The following is a 15,995-nucleotide window of genomic DNA, read 5'->3' on the forward strand; positions in this document are numbered from 1 at the left end:
TACATTTACCAGCTTCCCCTGCAGCTAAGAGTGACCATTCAGATGAAAGAAGAACTCACTGACCAGGGTAACCAGGGTAAGTCTTTTCCTGATCTAACTTAGCTGTAAAGCATGACCTTGTCTCCTTCTCTGCTTAGAACACATACGTGATGGTCCCAAGCTGAACGAGATACGTTAAAACAATTTAATGACATTGTCAGAACTCTTTGACTTCATGTCTTTTGCTAAGAGAGAAGGGTTAAGTTTGTACAAAACAGGGTCCAAACACACAAAGAAAAACAAAAGGAAAGCAGATACTACACAATTCAGGCTTCACAGCTAATGTTTTGTATGACATCAAGAAAAGAGAAAAGTTTAGAATACAGGAAATTGGGATAAATGTAAAAATAACCTGTATTCAAAGCTGAAAACCCAATAATTTAAGCAGCACACTCCCAACATTGCATTACAAAACACTCAGAGTCAGGAATATTAAGAACCTAGGGATCCTGGCAAGAACCCTGACAGAGAAGGGGGTCTTCCTTGCTAGGACCTTATGTGAGGGGTTTTGAAGCATCAATAGCAGCTTCACAGGGGAATCTGTTTCTTGAACAAATACCAGGATGGAAAGTCTCCTAAGAAGCAAATTGCACAGGAGTCTTAAGTCTATTTGAGCTGCTATAACAAAATACCATAGACTGGATGGGTTATAAACAACAAATGTTTTTTTCTCACAGTTCTGGAGGCTGAGAAGTCCAAGGTGAAAGCACTATCAGATTCAGTGTTTTGTGAGGACCTTCGTCCTGATTCAAAGACAGTCCTTCTCACGGTGTTCTCACATGGTAGAACGGGCAAAGTTCCCTCTAGTGTCTTTTATCAGGGCATCAACTCCATTCATGAGATCTTTCCTTACTCATGATCTTAAAAGCCTGCCAAAGACCTTCCCCTCTTAATACTGTCACTTTGTGGGTTGGGTTTCAACACATGAACTTTGGGAGGGACACAAACATTCAGACCATAAGTAGGTCTAGGAAATTCGTTTATGTAGAAAGCAACAAAAAGAATCATTGCTACAAGAATCAAGGTTTTTGAGTGCTAGGTACACAAAGCTCAAAGAAGAAATTGAAAAATCAGAAGTCAATTATGCACATCAATGATAATTGTTCAATTAAATTGAATAATTTGAATATGAAGTGCACTTAAATGCCTTAATTTTGTGCCTTATACCCCAGAGTGTCTTTAACAGAGAGTTATCTTCCCAATATTTTGATTGAAGGATTTTATTCTCATTATTAGAAGGATATTTAACTACAAAAAATAGAAACAGTCATTATATAAAACACTTCTTCTCAAATATTCAAGTGCCTGACAATCATTCTTATTAATCTCGTTAAAATGCAGATTATGATCCATCAGGTCTGAGGTCTGCTTTTTTTTTTTTTTCAGTGCTGAGGGTAGAATCCAGGGCCTAGGCAAGTACTCTTCAGCATTTCTAACAAACTTTCAGGGGATGCTGTGATGCTAGTCCCAAGATTGCCTTCGGGGTAACAATAATGTAGATGGTTAAACAAATCCGAGTTGAAAGTTGAGATGTCCATTCCCAAGATGGCAGGGGACTATTAAGTCCTGTCTAGAATGAGGATGGTACCCCTTTAGGTCTGTGGATGTTAATAGTCTTTTGCTGTGACCTTTCATTTTACACCCGTCTTCTGAAAAACGGGGGACTTCTCCATAGTGCCTGTTCTGCTGTGCTGTCTAGTCCTTGAAATCTTTTCATTTGCCTCTTTCTCATCTCCCTCTCATGAACGCAATTCTGGCAGGCAGAAGCAAGTCATTCTATTTCCCTTCCACCAGACCTCAATATAAGCTGTTCTACTGGGCGATTCCTACCATTGCAGGCATGTATTTCCTGAGGGGAAAAAAAAGAATGCCAAAACAGCCAACCCAAGAAAAGAATACAATTTAAATCCTCTCAGTTTTCCTATTAAGTTTGGATGGTGGTTTTATTGTTTTCTTTTTATTCAGTTTTCATTCATTTCTGACTGGCATTTTTATTTGCAACCAAAAATTTCCTTAAATACCTGTGATCCTTTAAATGCTACAATATATTTCTGGACTCATGAGGAGCCACAGAGAGTATCACGCCGATCCTAACAACAAGGAAAAGCTGCATGATCAACAGAATTCTAACTTCTGTTGGGCCCCTCAGAGAGCTAAGGTCACAAGGCAACCAGGTAAACTAATTTACAAAGAGTGGCATGCCTCTCCAAGGAGAAACTGGACAAAAAAAACTGTCATCTTTGATAGGGCATGGTATCAGAAGGCAGTCATCACAAATGCAGGCATAAGAAAATAACTAAAACTGCACGAATACTTGAAAGGCAAGTGCAAGCTAGTATGAGAGTATAGAATCCCCTTGAGTTTCAGTAACAAGAATGCAAACTCTCTCTTAAGCTTTTTTTCATAGTCTTTGTCATGAGAAAGATTAAAGACAAGGCAGGAGCCTTGAGGATGCTCCCTTCAGTGGGACACAGGCAAGGATCTCCATCCACTTCCCAGAACTTTATTTCATATTAAGCCATGTCTTTCAGACTCTGGGAGGGGGGCAGAAAACCTCCCCAGCTCCAAAGTCCAAGCAACGATCCCCTGGTTCTTGGGAAGGGATAGAAGCGAAAGCCTGCCATCTGCTCTGAAGGAAGAATGGAAAATGCTCAGGTCCAGGATTTTGCACCAACACAAAGAGAAAAGTTCGTTAGCACTGAGGCAGGAGCAGGAAACTCTCTTCCACCTCAAATGCCCACAGATACAAGAGAGGGATTCCCAAACCCATAAGGCTGCTTAAGACCCAGGCTGGCCCAGGAGAAGCAGTAACTCGCCACCACCACCATCACCTTCTCAGCTTTGGATGGCGCAGTGAGTGAGAGCAGTCTAGTGCCAGAAGGTGACACAAACATGGAGAGAGATTCCCGTCTGTGGAGCAGGTGTGGAAGGTCAACTGACAGCTGAGGGTGGGGCTTCAGCACAGTTAGTTTGGTACACCAAGCCAAATGAGGCAAACGAGGCACTCCACTGGAGCACTTTGGAGTCTAATGTGCCTCAGGAACTGCAGTGGTTATGAGCCTGGCCCCTTCCAAACTCGCTAACTACTTACCTTGTTAATCACCAACAAGACTGACTCAACCTCTCACACCAACGACCTAACGGTACAGGGATGCCATTATTTACTCTGTTATCTTCTGTTCTCCTGCAGATGCTGTCCAACATTCAGCAGAAATCACAAGATACCCAAAAATGCAAGGAAAGAACCAACTCATTGTCAATCTAAAGCAATCAGCAGAACTAGACAAGAGATGGCCCGGATGGAACAATCAGAGACTTTAAAAGAACTATCATTAATATGTCATTGGCTTCCATAGAAAAGAGGAATAAACTGCAAGAAAAGAAGGAGAATCTCAGCAGAGAGAAGGAAACTACAGGGAAGAATCAAACAGAAAGTCAAAAATAAATATGCAATGTCAGAAGTGAAGAATTTCTTTGATACACTAATCAGGAGACAGGAGACAATTAAGAAAGGAATATGCAAATTTAAAGACAATAGAAATTATTCAAACTGCAATCCAAAAAGGAAAGGAGAATTAACAATAAAAAAGCATGTGAGAACTGTAGAACGATATCAACCAATCTAACACGCACGTTATCAAAGTGGGGGTGGGGGGAGCCCAGTACTTAAAAGGAGAAAAGGACAGCTTTTTCAGCACTGGTGCTAGAAAATTTTGACATTCATATGAAAAGTGAGTTTTGACTATTTCCTCAACAAGACACAAAAAATTATCACCAAATGGATCATAGAAGTAATTACAAGTTCTAAAACTATAAAATGTCCAGAAAATCTTTGTGCCTTTGGTTTTACCAAGGATTTCTTAGAAACAGCACAAAACTACCCTTTCATAAAAGTGAAAAAATGGTACATTGAACTTCAACACAAATTTTTAAATTTCTGTTCATTGAATGACACTTTTTAGAACATGAAAAACAAATTAGAGATTGAGGGAGGGTATTTGCAAAGCACGTATCTGATAAAGGGTTTGTGTGCAGAATATGCCCCGTGCCTATTAACTTGAAGAAAAAATAGCTTAGTTTTGAAAGTGGCTAAGTGATTTGCACAGACACTCTTATCAAAGAAGATACACAGTTGACAAAAAAAGCACATGACAAGATATTCAACATCATTTAGTACAAGAGAAATGAAAATTCAAACTACAATGCAGTAACTCTATATGCCTATGCAAATTGCTAAAGTTACAAAGACTAATAATGCCAGCTGCTGTAGAGATTGTAGAGGAAATGAAACTTTCATATATTAGCTGGGTGCAGGTGACTCATGCCTGTAATCCTAGCTATTCAGGAGGCAGAGATCAGGAGGATCACAGTTTGAAGCCAGCCTGGGCAAATAGTTCACCAGTCCCAATCTCAAAAAAATACCCAACACAAAAAAAGGCTGGCATAGTGGTTCAAGTGGTAGAGCATCTACCTAGCAAGCATGAGGTCTTGAGTTCAAACCCCAGTACTGCCAAAAAAAAAAAAAAAAAAACCTCTCATATATTGCTGACTGGAATGCAAAATGGCACAGTCTCTATGGAAACAGGTTGGGAGCTTTTCCTTTTATTTTCATGTTAAACATATACATGCTACCATGCCTCTAAAATGCAATAAATTCACTCCTAGTAACTTAGACTGATCTGGAGAAAAGAAATGCCTGCTTCTGCAGTCAAGAGAAATGAAGACATTTTCAGTCCACACAAAGGCCTGCTCATGAGTACTTTATCATAGTAGCCCAACACTGTAAATTAGCCAACTGTTCATCAGCTGGAGAATGGGGACATGAACTGTGGCTTATCACACAGCAGAATTCTACTCAGCAATAAAAAGGAATAGCTTTCTGATATTGCAACCACATCGATAAATCTCAAAAACCCTGTGCTACATGTAAGAAGTTGAAACAAGGCTATACATGTAAATATATATATATGGCTTAATTTACATATTCTGCGGGGGAAAAAAAAAGGAAAACTAGAGGGACAGAAATGAGATCATGGTTATGAAGCACTCCAGTGGAGAGCAGGTTTACCACCAAGGAGCAGGTTCAGGTGCTGGATGTGTTCTACATCTTACCTGTGGTGGATGTTATACCTCTGTATACATTTGTCAAAAGTTTCCAAACCATATATTTTAAGAAAGTGAATTTTACAGAGGGTTAATTATTCCTCAGTAATCCTAAATGAATAGGTAAGTACTGCTTTGGCAAAAGGATAGTGTTTGGTTAACTGGATTTTGATACAGAAAATAATAACCTTGACTTTCTATCACATACCATGTATAATGAAATCCGTTCTAGAAGGATTGTAGATAAAAATGTAATAGCAATGTCAGGCACCAGTGGCTCATGCCTGTAGTTCTAGCTACTTGGGAGGCTGAGATCAGGGGGATCATGGTTTGAGACCAGCCCAGGCATATAGTTCATGAGGCCATCCTCATCTTCAGATTAACCAGAGAAAAATGGACTGGAGGTGTGGCTCAAGTGTACAGCACCTGCCTTGAAAATGCAAAGCTGAGTTCAAACTCCAATCCCACCAAAATAAATAAATAAACAAAGTTAAAACAATTCAACTTTCAAAAGAAAGCATAAAACATCCTTGTAACCTCAGAATAAAGTCAAGATTTCTTAACAGGAAACAATAGTGCTAGCTACAAAGGGAAAAAAATCCATTAACTTACACTATTTTAAAGGAAATAAGAAAAAGAAAAAAGAAAAGATGTTTTTAATACATATATCCTACCACAGACTTAAACCCAGAATATATATTATTTTAAATATCTATGAAATAAGAAAGATAATTTAATAAAAAGGCAACTCCATCTTTTACATTTAAAAAAATTTGAAAGAAATTTTCACAACACAAGATATCCAAATAGTCAATTAATATATGAAAAGGTTCCTACTCATCTTAGTCTATAAGGAAATGCAAATTAAAACTACAGTATTATGCTACTATATACACACAAGAAGACCTTCAATGAAAAACTAATAAATAAGAGAAAATACTTATGCATTGAAAAAAAATCTGAATCCTCATATACTTCTAGTTGAAGTATAAATTTTTAACTTCAGAAACCATTTTGGAAAACTGATAGCATTTTCAAATACAATATGTTCTAAGTCCAGAAATTTCCCTTTTGCACACACATCCAATATTTGCATACAATATAACCAACAGCATAACTTAACAAAACTGACTCACAAAGAAATAGAAAGCCTTAAAAATCAAGCTAAATCAGTAGGCAAAAAGTTCTTCCCTCAAAGGAAACATCAGGCCCACGTTGTTTCATTATCATGTGCTACCACACATTTAAGTACCAAATTATTCGAATATTTTGAAAAACATTCCTGAAAAGGAAATTTTAGAAAGGAATTTTTTTATCCAATATCATTTCTAAAACTTAGCAACCTAAGTTTAGCTAGGTATAGAAAAAATACTGCAGCTTATCTGTAGTAATGCAATCTCTGTAATGCAAGGTAGCTTAACATTAGAAAATCAATAAATGTAAAAAGATGACTCCTAACAAGTGAAAGGACAAAAATCATTTGATCATCTCAATAGACATAGAAAGGCATACAATAAAATGTAACATCCATTCTTGATAAGGACCCTTAGCAAACCAGAAATAGAAAAGAAACTTCTTAATCTGATACACAGTATTATAAAAACACCCCATCAAATGAATGCAATAGTAATTTAGTATAATTTGCCTGCTGTTTGCCACTTGGATTCTCTCCTGCTCAGTTCATTCTGTTGTAATAATTTACACTGGGATGAACGTCTTTGTGCATGTTGATGAAGTTGCCCAGCTCCTTGGTGTCTCACTACATAGCACTACAGTAAGGTTGAAATGAAATGTTGGGTTTAGGTCCTAAGGGGGTCTGGGGAGAAAGGCACAGTTTCTAAGCCTGAGAAAACTTGCTCTGCATTTACCTGGCCGTGGATCTCTCACAGCACACGACAGGCTTAAGTCAGAAGTCACTGTCAAAAAATAAAGAGTTATTGTTAGCAGGAAGCATGGATATAATATCTGAAGAATGCAACAAGTGACAGGACTATTGCCGGCTCTCAGACTCCTGGGCATCATCTGATACCTCTCCTGCCCCACTTCTGTCCTCCGATCAGCTGAGTGTGATCCTGTGTGAGCTACACCACTTCATTTTGGCCAGCAGCCGAAAGTGGTAATTCTAAAATTTGAACATGACACTTTTCTCCTGAAATGCCTTCCACAGTTCCTCTCGCCCTTTGGAAGATAAAGGCCAAACTCCTGCTATGATTATAAGGTCCTACAGCAGGAGAAGCCACACGATTCTTTAGCCCTGTCACTCAACCCTGTTCCCTCTCTGCCCTCCAGTTGCTATGGTCTCCCTTCAGTTCCTCATTCCTGACTCCTCCCAGCTTTCACAAGCACTGCTCGCTCTCCAGGACTACCTCTCCTCCTTCCCAACTCCTTCACCTGACTGACTCTTAACCATCTTCCAATTCTCCACTTAAAGTGTCACTTCAGTTACGCCAACTGCTGCCCCAGGTACAGTCCCCTAAAACCTGCACCTTTGCTTTTATAACATAGATACAGCTAGTTATTCAATATATCTTGTCTTCCCTGTAACAAGGGATCATCTGTGCTTGTTCACAACTGTATCCTAAATGCCTGCCCAGAACTGGTCTAACAAATCACGTTTAATAAATCCTTTTTGAGTAAAAAAATTAATAAGCCCACTCCTCAATCCTTATCAATTCATCTTTTGATTCATACTGATAACATAACAGGATTCCCACTTCCACAATATATTTCATTGATTAATAAAATTCACTGATTATAGAAACAATGCCATTTTATGTACCAATAGGAAAGAAGAAAATGGTGGCACACTAAAATGTGATTATAAGATAAAAACTTAAAATTTTTATTCTGTAACTTATTAAAAATAGTTCTACTTATTTGGATGTGGATTTTTACTGTATACATAAAAAGGGAAATATGAAAACATAAATGCAATAAGTTGATCAGGTATTCCAATTTAAGTTGGTACCCACACACTATTGTCCTCTATGTCATCCATGGTATTACTGATGTGGCATTTCTTTAGTGTGCTCAAGTATCATCTTTGGGGCTTTCTCCTAAACAGACAAAGTATTTCCATAAGCATTGGTGTTGACAAGAACACCAATTACTAAGTTACTAAGTTGACTTAGTAACTGTTGTCACCAGAAGAGTTTAGTTAACACCTAAGACCCACAGTCCTCTCTCAGATGGTCATCAAATTATAACTGCTGACTGAAACAACAGGGGCTTCAGCTGTCTCACATGTAGAACCACCAGTTCACTATAGGCATTGCAACTTCAGAATAATTATCCCAAACCATCACAACAAAAGATGCTTTCACTTATATGTGACACATCCATTTAAATCAGAGTGTTAAAAAGCCAGAGAAATAAAACTGTGGTATGATCCATAAAACATGAGAGTTAAAAGAGACTCTTCAGTGAAGTTTGGAAAGTGAAGAAAATGAAGAATCTGAATTCTCCTCTCTCATTCACTCACACATGGTCAGAGCGTGACCACACGACATATTCCTCACACAAGGAGGAGTGTACAAGGCCCGAGGCATAGAGGAGAGTAGCAGACAAAGCCCATATCCTACAGCTATGTCCTCCCACAAGGGCTTCCTCCCCTTGCCCTTCTTCTGACTTTCCACTACCCAGTGGAGGACCGTCTCCCCCCAAGGAATCTCTTTGTCTCTAGCTCTGTCCCAGTGAGACAGATTTAAAGACCCAGTTTCTTGATAAACGTAAGTGTGAGAGTAGAGAGGAACATAGTGCCAGTGTTTTCCTAAGCCCCAGTCCAGCATTTTAGGACCTCATGGTCTCAGTCTGTAAGTTACTCAGTCACGGCTGGGAAAATGAAGAGGAAAGGGATAGCACTGGAAATGCCAGTAGGCCTCTCTGTGACTTATTTTCCTCCTCCAAAAGATGACATATAGGAGCAGATGATATATTAATTCAGGGTCCTCACAGGAAAGAGATGACATATTCAAAAGGGTATGTCAGATAAGGGGACTATTTACACGGTATGGACAGAGTTAAGGAACTCACCAAGGGGTGGCAACATGGGTAGTTCCTGTTGGCCAAATCCAAACAGAAGCCAGAGGACAGGGATGCCAATCAATGTGGACCATGGAGACACCAGGCCTCCCAGGAAACAGAATAGTGGGCAAGGAGGAAGTAGGTCAGAAAGAATGAGCAGAGGATATCAAGAACAAATCATCTCTAAGTTGCTGCAGAGCTATAATCTGTGAACATCTTGGTGCAGAATTAAGCTTTGCTATAGCAAGAAGAAATTTCTGAGTGTTTATTCCACAGATATGAGGTCATCCACCAGGATACAGACTCCCCTCACCTGGGGTACTTAGCTTGGATGGCAGCACTCACTTGCTGGCCTTGAAAAACAGCTCTGATGGAGAGCACCACACTGAACACTCCCTACCTTTCTTCAACAGCTCTTATGATTGGAGTGGGACTCCGTTGTAAGCTAGTACTTAATGTTTCTTCCCTTGTCTCATCCTTAGGACCTGCCGCTTTTTCAGAAACGGTCTTTCAATGGCCACTGTCTTAGAAAAGAGTTTCCAGCAGGAGTGAAGAAAAGGCTTTTGATTTGCAATCCAGGCCCTTAACATCTCAGAGTGAGACATGACTTGGGTGGGCGTCCCCCGCCCCCGCACACACATACCCAGACCAGGAGGAGGATTCTGTCTGGGGAAGGGAAAGGATGGAGAGAAAGTTAAGACTGCACAGACATCGTGGTTCCAGAGAAAACGACTTCCAAATCCTTTCCACCAATTCAAGATGGCAAATGGTCAGAACCAGAGGGCTTCCTTCCTCTTCTCACTCACAACTCCTCTGAAATCTCTCATTCTTTCCCTTGATTGGGCCAGTGCTCCAAGTGTCACCTGTCCTACCACACAGCTGCCCTCCAGTGGCAGGCAAGACTCCTGGGCACCCAGGAATATTGGGGTGCTCAATCCTAGGAGCGAGGTATGGGGTTGTTAATTTGGAAGCTCCTAAGAGGGGTCCCAGCATCCCTCCCCACACCAACCCTGAAGACCCCAGCCAAGGTGCAGGCCACAGTTCCCAGCTTCTGTTCTTTCCTGAATTTAGAAGCAACGCTGTGCTCCAGGACACACGGGTTCTTGCTGTAACCATTATACTGATGTCCAGCTAGGAGCACAGCCATTAGCAAGAGGTCATGCTGGGCTGTGAAAAGCTCCCAGAATAGAGGGAAATCATGCTAGGTTAGAATGAAAACCCATTTGGAAAAAAACAAAAATAAGGTTTCAGAGAAAAGCATGTGTTTTCTGCTTTCAAATGGGTCAGGTTATTTCTCAGAGGCTCTCTCAGGTGAAGGAAGAATCTAACTTCCAGCAAAAAACACAGTAAAAGGAGAAAGGAGGCTGATCTCCCGACCATTTTGCAAAGGGAGTCCAGCTGGGGCAGAAAGTTCAGTAATTAGCTGGGTGACCATGGTCACATTGCTTAACCTCTCCTTGCAGTTAAGATTCTTTTTATCTGTAAAAATGCCAGGAGGTTGGATTAAGATAATTATCAAGGTCCTTTCCAGCTCTAAGAATTTATGACTTTCAAGCTGGGAAAGGGACTTTCAAGTTCAGAGTCCAGGGATTTGACATTGAAAAATGAAGCAAAGAAGGAAGGATTGCCATTAGCAGCCAACAGGCTCTGCTCTGACGAAGAACAGAAGCGCTATGTAAATCTTGTCACCCTGGTGTCCTGACGCATCCTTGCTGCATTCCCATCCCAGATGATGCCACGCAAAAGGGCTACTCCATGCATCCCAAAAATGCCCAACCATAAAAGGAATTCTCATAAGAGGCTCCTCAGTAACATTACCCAGTGCTGCTCTGCTGTGGCAGTTTCACTCAGCTTCAGACCCAACTCACATGAAAATATTACAACTGGATGATCTATCAAGTGCTAAGTCTAATCCTTCTTGCCCTTTTGCCAGAGTCCTTACAATGAAGAATGCCAGATGTTGAACTTTTATGTTTCATGGGAAACTGAATGGGAAGAAAACAACACAGCAAGCCTGATTGCAATATTTAACTGTTTTTTGAAAACCCAGCATCTAAACAGACCAGAAATAACATATTTTCAAAACCAACAAAGTCAAACTCAAAAAAAAAAGTCTGTCCTGAGTAATTCCGAATAAAGCAATCTGTCAGTTATAAAATGCAAGCACTCCTTTATAAATACTTTGCATGCTTCCAAGTCTGTCAATAAATGCCATGTTGACATATCAAAAATATTCAGGGAGAACTTCATCAACCTCAGAAAGCCTTAGCCAATCAGTTACTTCCATAACATCAGGATGGCTCTCCCAAACATATTTAACACTTACCAGGGACAAATCAAACTCATCCATTGCCCACACTTGCCCCTCCACTCCCTACCCCTTTCCACGCGACATACAAGGCAGGAAGCTGAACATCATGGAATATATGGCTCCTGCTGCTGCTCTCATCCATAAGCAAACCTTGTAGACTATGCCTTCTGAGCCTCTCCAGTGCTGTCACTGACTTGAAGCCAGCCTTCACCCTCCACTTACTGAACAACTCAACTGCAAGGTCATCCAGCCTCCAGTGTCTTCAACTACTTCAGCCATCCTTGAGATTTATTTAGCTTTCTCAAATACGCATTTGCTATGTCACCCCTGCTCATTCCCACCCTCCAAAGGTTCCCTATTGCTTGTAGGGAGAACCCAAAATTCAACAAGGTGGTGTGCCTCACACCTGTGCTCCAGCCTTATGAAATTTCTTAACAGTTTTTCAATCATGATTTTCAGGGCTTCATTCCTAGCCAATCAACACTTCCCCACTCATCTTCAAAAAGCTCCATCTGATAGGTTTGCTTCTTTCAAGACAAAAACTCCTTCCTCTGAGTCCTGTATGGTCTGTCTGTTCCTTGTCTCTCTCTTTCTCTCTCTCTCTCTACTGTCCCTACCTTCCTCTGCTCCAGCTGGACCAGCCCTCTGTAGGCTCTGCTTCTGTCCTCAGTGGGGTCATTTCTGCATGGAGCAACCTTCACTTCCTAACTTAAATGCGTTCTTTTAATCATTACTTAACTTAGATTCAATGTGATTCCCTCAGAGATACTTTCTCTGAGGTCTTTTCTCCTCCAAAGAAAATCCAGTCCTTCTACATGTTCTGTGGCTCAAAGTTCTTTTCCTTCATTGCATTTCTCACAAGTTATGGTTGTGTATTTATGATTGTGTCTATTATCTCAGAGCTCATCATCCTCAATAGACACCTCTGTGACAGTAGAGCTAATTCCAGTCCAAGTTTATCCCCAGGGCTAATACAGTGCCTTAATACAAGTTTTTAAATCAAGGTATGGCAGTGCCAGCCCCTCTTCCTCTATGAATAGCTTTTCACTCACATCCACCATGCAGGTAAGAGGGGCCACTGCCTCCCTTGCAGCTCAGGTGTGCTCTGAGCAGTTAGACCAGAGTACCCATGATGTCTAACACACTTCCATGCCATTGTTCTATTAGATGACAAGCTCCATGCAACAAAAATCAAGTAATAGGGATCCTTAAGGTATAACAAAAGAGGTGATAATGGGGACATATGGCCACAAGTGTCAATTTGAGAAGGTGCCACAAGAATGGCAACAAGATATTTTTGTAACTTAATGTGCATTTTAGGCTTTTTAACATCAAATAACAAGCATGAACCTGCTGTTGTGTATTGACTTATGGACAAATTCCAGCTGGGGCAAAGATAAAAGTCACAGATTTATTATACTACTCTTGGGGACCAGGTACTCTCACTGCCACTGGTCTGTCCTCAGAAGCTAGCACAGGGCCTACTTGTCATAGACATTTAATAAAATTTTGATGAATGAATAAAGAAGTTAACAAAAATAAATAATAGAGTGAAAAGTGAATGTTTCGTATCTTCAAAGAATTTAAAGAAATAAACAGTAGGCTGATCAAAATTTTTAAATCGTATGAACACCTTTTTGTTTTTCTGGTTCTGGGGACCAAACCCAGGACCTTGTGCATGCTAAGCAGGCACTGTATCACCTGAGCCATGTCCCCAGCTGAATATCTTATGTTGGGTTGAACCCAGGGGAATTGCTGCTCTCATAGGGCATTTTTGTCTGGATTAGTCTAATACTTCGCACAGCAGGGAACACACACATTTTCCCATTGTGCTGATTTGTAACTTCTATCCATTTGTACAAGATAATTTGCAGTACAAGCAACAGGGATATAAATATAACCAGGGAGACCATTTGTCTTCACTATTCTGTTTTAAGTCTATTATCTGGAATAATTACCCATGTTTCACAATTATATTCATGTTTCTATAAATATTTCATCATCAAGAGTGTTCTGATTTGGATGACAAATCATGATGCACTAACATTCCCTTTAAGACAGTCTAAGGCTTCAGACTAGAGTCACAGAAAGCTTTCTCTCCAATGGAGAGAAAGGAGTGTATATGACCAGACTGACTGCTGACTGCCCATGAGGCCCAGACATCCCAGAGGGAGAGGGTATATTTAGGGGTCTATAGTCTAAAAGTAACTAATAAATAAGACTCTTTACTGGTCCCTCGTGAATACTAAAGAAAATCCAATACACAACCACAGCAGTACTAACTACTTCAAAGCTCCTTCCATTCCTTTCCAAGCCCTCCTCAATTCTTAAAGCCACTGGGTAGGGGAACAGGGACACATAGAGGGACCTTGGCCTTTCTAAAGCCTTAGATCAACATTTGAAACACATCTCTCCACCTTTAGCCTATTCCAGATTCTTCATTACTGAATTAGAAAAAAACAGAGAAAAATCTGGTAAAAATCATCTCTCCTAAGAAGAAAGGGGAAGAATAAGCTGAATGGGAAAAGCCAAAATCCTTCTTGGAGTAAAGAAATGGGGAAAGATGTCAAACATTACCTATTGAGCCAGGCATGGTGCTACAGACCTGTAGGTGAGGAAAAAGGATCATGAGTTGGAAGCAGCCTGAGTTATATAGCAAGTCCTGGCTCAAAAAATAGAAATGAAACCCCTATTACACACCATGCCTCTGCCTCCCAACCCCAACACTGTACATCACAAAACTGACAGAGGGGGTATGATAGATTAAAAGAGATTAAAGAGACATAATGGCCCCGGCAGACTCTGAATCTGAGAATAATTTAAACAAATTTGAATATGAACGGTATTCAGATGATTTCATGAAATTACTGTTTACAGTCGTAGCTATAATAATGACGCTATAAGTGTGCAGGAGAAAGCCTTTATTTTTGGAGCTGGGTGTGGTCACATACACATGTAATCCCAGCACTCAGGAGGCAGAGGCAGGTAGATCATGAGTTCAAGGCCAGCCCAGGCTAAAAGAGAGAGACCTTGAGAGTCCAAGAAAAAGAAAAAAGAAACAGAAAGTCTTTATTAGGTGAAGTATGCAAAAACATCAAGGGTGAAGTACCTACCATGCCCGCCAACTCTACTCAAAAGTTCATCAAGAGAATGGAAGGTTTATACGTAAATCTTACTTAAACACAGCCTCAACCTGTGAGCATATATGGAGTAGACAAGCACAACAAATACAGCAAAACGAAGGCATTGCACCAGCACTATTTGGCCATCTTTTCTGTAGGTGGGCTTTTAAAATAAAAGGAAATATAAACAAATAATAAGTAAATAGAGCCCCTTTCACATGTGTGCCAAACGTTCTGCACAATCCCCAAGTATTTACCGTTGATGCTCTAACTGCTCTAACTGTGGATGAGGAACAATGCCTGCCAACGGATTGTTTATTAAACCCTGGGAGCCCAACTTTCTGATGAGAAAATAAGCCTTCTAGGCAGGACCATCAGGAAGAGTGTTGGTGAGGACTCAGGACTGACTGCCAGCATTTCCTGACGTGGAGGCTAAGTGGCCCTGCCTGACACAAGGCCGCCTCTTCTCTGCCAATTCTTTTGCCCACCACATGAGGTCTGCCACTCCTTATGTCAAAGACCAGAGAGTCAAACAGCTAACCTTTCATTCACTTATTCCAGAAGTGACAATTGACTGTGTTGTCCAAACCACAATACTTCGAAAGTGAAAGGGGTTGTAATGAGACAGACTGCTGGGACGCTGGGTGTAAACTGCAGTGGTTTCAGGAAAAAGTGGCTATTAGGCCATCCTGTTCATACCTATGAGTGGGTGACAAATACGTAAATGAAAGCGAGAGCGTCTAATCACAGAACAGCACAATACACAGCCATGGCCACAGACATTCACAGTTCAAAGGAATGATGAGTTAACTCCTTTGGAGGAATCAGGAGGACTTCATGGAAGAGGGAGAATTCAATTGGCCTTTAAATAATGTTTTTGCAGGTGAGAATACAAGAGAAGGTCATTCTGGATGGGAGGTATTATGGGGGGTGGAGATCAGGGACACAGAGGCAAATTTAATATTGCCAACCTGAAGAGGAGGAGACAGAGAAGATTGGGATGAGTCTGGAGAGGAAAATGGAGCACAGGAAAAAGTCCTGATGGGCGTAGTATAGGGAGTCACTAAGGGTTTTTCAGAGAAAGACAATAATAAGACTGTGAAGCTCCTTGAAGTCCAGAGAATCAAACAGATCTTTTATAGAAGGATCTTCTACAATAAGAAGACCCACAGATGCAAATCTAAATTACCAGCCTGCACATGTGAGTGACAGAAGCCAAAAGGTGATTGTCACAGGCATTGGTGTCATAAGCCTTTCAGAACCACCTTGGCTCTCTCTTTTGGCTCAAGGATTGCCTCTGTCAAGTTCCCATCATTAACATTTTCATACCCAGTTTGCCAGAAAGTCTCTGTCACAGAAGCAGAAACGAGAGAGTTAAAAGGTTCAGAATTGTCCAA

The 15,995-nt window shown here is 40.6% G+C and overlaps 1 protein-coding gene across 1 annotated transcript in view; it reads right to left on the minus strand.

Moving 5' to 3' along the window:
* Ncald (neurocalcin delta) overlaps positions 1-15,995 on the minus strand; it is a 380,673-nt gene that overhangs the window by 273,314 nt on the left and 91,364 nt on the right. Inside the window, exon 2 of the mRNA XM_074068948.1 lies at positions 7,011-7,058. The gene's annotated coding sequence lies outside the window, so the exon portion shown is untranslated. The remainder of the gene's footprint in view (positions 1-7,010; positions 7,059-15,995) is intronic.

Source organism: Castor canadensis, chromosome 3 (genome assembly GCF_047511655.1).
Source record: "Castor canadensis chromosome 3, mCasCan1.hap1v2, whole genome shotgun sequence".
Lineage (NCBI taxonomy): Eukaryota > Metazoa > Chordata > Mammalia > Rodentia > Castoridae > Castor > Castor canadensis.